Source organism: Trachypithecus francoisi, unplaced genomic scaffold (genome assembly GCF_009764315.1).
Source record: "Trachypithecus francoisi isolate TF-2019V2 unplaced genomic scaffold, Tfra_2.0 Lachesis_group1, whole genome shotgun sequence".
Classification (NCBI taxonomy): Eukaryota; Metazoa; Chordata; class Mammalia; order Primates; family Cercopithecidae; genus Trachypithecus; species Trachypithecus francoisi.
The window spans coordinates 99,322,348-99,326,801 of record NW_022681454.1 but is presented as its reverse complement, the minus strand read 5'-3'; the positions used below and the strand labels follow the sequence as shown (position 1 = coordinate 99,326,801).

Below are 4,454 nucleotides of genomic sequence, written 5' to 3'. Positions count from 1 at the left end.
AACAGACTGAGACACATACTACAAAAGTTAAAGGTACTGGATTTCTTAATAGTAGCTCTGGAAGTTAAAGGGCAATTCTTAAAATATCTGAAGAAAAAGTACCTATAATTTAGATTTCTATACCAATCCAAACTAAGAACCCATTGTGAAACTACAAAAAAGTCATTTTCAAACCTAAAAGATTTTAAAAATACACAATCTACACATTCTCTTCTCAAAAAGCTAATAGAGGATGTGTTCCACCTAAATGAGGAATAAACTAAGAAAAAGTAGGACATTTGATCAAGGTTTAAGAAACCCAAAATAAGAGAAAGGTAAAAGGAATCACAGATTGATAGATTGGAAAATAGATGAAATTAATGGAACAACTAATATGCTTTAACAAATTAAGAGGATACTTACAGTGGACTATAGGTTGGGGTTAATGATTATATGAGAAGCTAATCAGTTTTTAAAAAAATTATTAAATCTGTCTATTCAACATTTTAAAGAGATAAAATTTTTTATTAGGACATTTTGACTTTGGTGTTTGGTGTTCTTACTTTCCCTTTGTGTATAAGGAACTACATTTGGAGCTGCCTTGCCTTAACCCCACAGTTTTAAGAGGAAGTCCAGTAAACTAGAAATAAATGGAAAACTAAAGAAACAAAACTGGGATCTGTAAATCAATAACATGGCGAAACTATTTTGAAATCACCTACCATAACACTTTGTGGTACTAAAAACTAGCCGTGTATAGAATTATCTGTATAGCCAAGGTGGGAGGATCACCTGAGGCCAGGAGTTCAAGGTTACAGTGAGGTATGGTTATGCCTCTGCACCCCAGCCTGAGCAACAGAGCAAGACCCTGTCAGTCAATCCATAATAAATAAATAAACAAGAAAACACAGGATAGAATAGAGTGAGCTCTGAAGAAACCTTTTCTTTCCTGTATTTCTGTAAGTGTATACTGACATACCACTTTTGCAGTCATTGACTAGACAAAGATTATGGTTACAAAGCAAATACATGATATACATAATTGTATACGCATATGTGCATAATTAAAAGCTTAATTCCATAGATCTTTGAAGTTTCTTTTTCTATTTTGGAAGCCATCTTTTTTGCCTTAGAAATTTCATGGTTACTATAATCTGCATATATAGTCATTAAATAATAAAATAACAAGGCAGATTCTTTCTTACCTCAGAAGTTTATGGAACTAGCTACTCCAAGCACTGATGAACTAGGCATTAAGCAGGAACCTGTATAATGCTTTGAGATACTGTAGTTGTGCATAGAATAAATGTGAGATTTAATAATGTTACCTTATATATTTAACTGTTTTGTTTTTATTTTGCCTCTGAGCTAGTAAATTCAGAGATAGCATTCTGTGTGAAATAATACTATTCAGATAAAAGGCACCCTGACTGACGTCAGCAAGTTGTTGGATTAGTAGGTTCCAGCCCTCAAACCGCTTTGGGAGCCTGGGAGATCTGCTAAGAGGTTCTAGCACCCCAGTAGAATGAAAAACTCAAGAATAGACACACTGAAGAGGGTAAGAAGCAGAGTTTCACTTTACCTACATCCTTCTCCTCCAAGGCAGCAGAGGTCAGTGCTGAGAGAGGCCTCTTTGGCCCATGAGTTCTCCCAGGAAGAAAAGTAAGAGTCAAGTGAGTGCCCAGCTTCCCTAGCCTTGCATGGTGCCACCCAAAAGGCTCACTTCTGTTTTTCCCTATCCAGAATACTGAGGGACTCTTCACAGATGAATAGTCTACGAATAGCTAGGAGAAGGGAAAAGAAGCAGAGGCTTATAGCAACCAACACATGATTCTTCAGAGTTAGATGTGGAGTCTACTAACTGGCTTGCAGACTCCACCATAGGCTCACCTATGAGCCCTACAGGACACTTCACCTGCAGAATCCCTCAACTAGCTGACAAACACACCCAGCACTCCATGTACCCATCCACTAGCCAGCAGCCCACCCTCCCCTGCAGATAGTGTATGCAGGCCCCGGCAGGTAGTACACAGATATCAGCAACTGGCTCCTGCTGGATTGGAAGAAGGCACACAACCTTGAACACTCTGGGGCACTGCACTAGAGAAAATAAAAGGAGGTTCTCAGCACCTAGTCTAGCTTTGTGAGATTGAAAGAAATCACACAATCCTAAGACTTCCCCTCCCAAGATAGAACAAGAGGAGTGGAGTGGGCATATCCATAGAAAAGGTCTGAGAGACCTTCAGAATCTCTAGTCAGGCTAACTGGTGAATGTCTTTCCCTTCTGAAGCTAGTCAGTAAAGACAGGAGGAAGTGATTATTTCTTCAAATGCAAAGGTAGAAGGCAAGGCTTAAAGGACCACACACACGCCAAGAAAACATGACAACCAAAGGAACAAATTACAGTTCTAGCAGTTGACCCCAAAGAAACGAAGACCTATACATTACCTGATAAAGAATTCAGAACACTCATCTTGAATCTCAGTGAGCTAAGTAAAATCAGGAAAACAATACATGAGGAAATGAGAATTTCAACAAAGAAACCATTGAAAAATCTAATTCTGGCTAGGCATGGTGGCTCACGCCTGTAATCCCAGCACTTTGGGAGTTCAAGGCAGGCGGATCATGAGGTCAGGAAATTGAGACCATCCTGGCTAACACGGCGAAACCCCGTCTCTACTAAAAATACAAAAAAATTACCCGGGCGTGGTGGTGGGTGCCTGTAGTCCCAGCTACTTGGGAGGCTGAGGCAGGAGAATGGCGTGAACCCAGGAGGTGGAGCTTGCAGTGAGCTGAGATCGCGCCACTGCACTCCAGCCTGGGTGACAGAGTGAGACTCCACCTCAAAAAATCAAATTTTGGAACTAAAGAACACAATAACTGAACTGAAAAATTCAAAAGTGAGCTTCAGTGGCAGATTCAGTCAAGCAGAAGGAAGAATCAGTGAACTTGAAGACAGACCATTTGAAATTATCCAGTCAAAGGAACAAAAAGAAAAAAGAATGAAGTAAGCCTACAGGACTCTAAACCAATATGCACATTATAGAAAGCAGAGAAAGAGAAAGCAGGCAGATAGCTTATTTAAAGAAATAATAGCAGAAAACTGCCCAAATCTGGGGAGGAAAATGAACATCCAGATCCACGATCCCAAAGAATTCCATGTAGATTGAACATAAAGGTGTCTTCACTGATCTTTTTTGTGGTTCAAAAGCATGATGATTGGGTTTTCATGCCATTGTGTGAGATGTGCCTTTCTCAGACCTTGCTAAAACACTGGCACATTACTTATCTGACACGAACAATTTTTCACTGAGACACATTATAATCAAATTGTCAAAAGTTAAAGAATTTTGAAAGCAGCAAGAGGAAAGCAACCTGTCATATACAAGGGAGCTCGTATAAGACTTTCAGTGGGTTTTTCAGCAAACTTTGCAAGCCAGAAGAGAATGGGATGATATAGTCAAAATATTGAAAGAAAAAAAAGCCTGCCAACTAAGAATAATTTACCAACAAAGCTATCATTCAGAAAAGGAAAGATAAAGACTTTTCCAGAAAAACAAAAGCTGAGGGAGTTCATCACCACTAGACCTGCCTCACAAAAAATGCTTAAATTGAAACTAAAGTTGAAATACTTCAAGTGGAAACTAAAGGACGCTAATTAGCAACATGAAAATGTGAAAGTATAAAACTCCCTGGTAAAGGGAAGGATAGAGTTACATTCAGAATATTCTTAATACTGTAATGGTGGTACATAAAATCATTTTTAATTCTGAGTTAAAAGTATTAAAAACAACTATAGCTACAGTAATTTGTTAATTGATGCACAATATGAAAATGTACATTTTGACATAACAATGTGGGAGAGGATAGATGAGTTAAAGTGTAGAGTTTTTATATGAGATCTAAGTTGTTATTAGCATAACTGATTAGAATGTATCCCCAAACTAATTGTATTATATACAGTATATACAGCTTTACATGTCAACCATACCTTAATAAAGTACTTTTTTAAATTACCATGCTCTTTCCAGAACCACTATAATTTATAGTGAGTAACTTGGAAGCTTTTACTACATTATCAATGGATATAAATAGAATATTTTTTAAAGTTGAAAATGAACTCACCTTGTGCAGTTTCTGAATATCTTCATTTGATACTCCTAGAGATGCCAAACCTATTTCTTGTGAAAATTGAGCAAGGAAATACCAGGATCCACAAGTAGTGGAACATGTCCCAAGAGTTCAGCACACGTGTCTCTGACCAGAAAAACATCACAAAGAACCATTATACCAGAAGCTTTAAACTACCGCTGGTGGTAGAACAAAACTTAAAATCCCAAATATAACCTTGTTACTATAATAACAATACTTTTAAGTCTGAATTTCAGATTCATCTTATAATCAGCATTTTGAGCTGTATGATACACACTATTTTAATAAAATAGCCACTACTATTTTCAGTTGCTTACTATATG

The 4,454-nt window shown here is 37.6% G+C and overlaps 1 non-coding gene across 1 annotated transcript; it reads left to right on the top strand.

The window, feature by feature from the left end:
* Nucleotides 1–3,169: 3,169 nt before the first annotated feature.
* On the top strand, nucleotides 3,170–3,274 carry LOC117086543. Its single transcript, XR_004438438.1, has one exon. It is a non-coding gene; the product is annotated as a small nucleolar RNA U13 (small nucleolar RNA).
* Nucleotides 3,275–4,454: the final 1,180 nt, after the last annotated feature.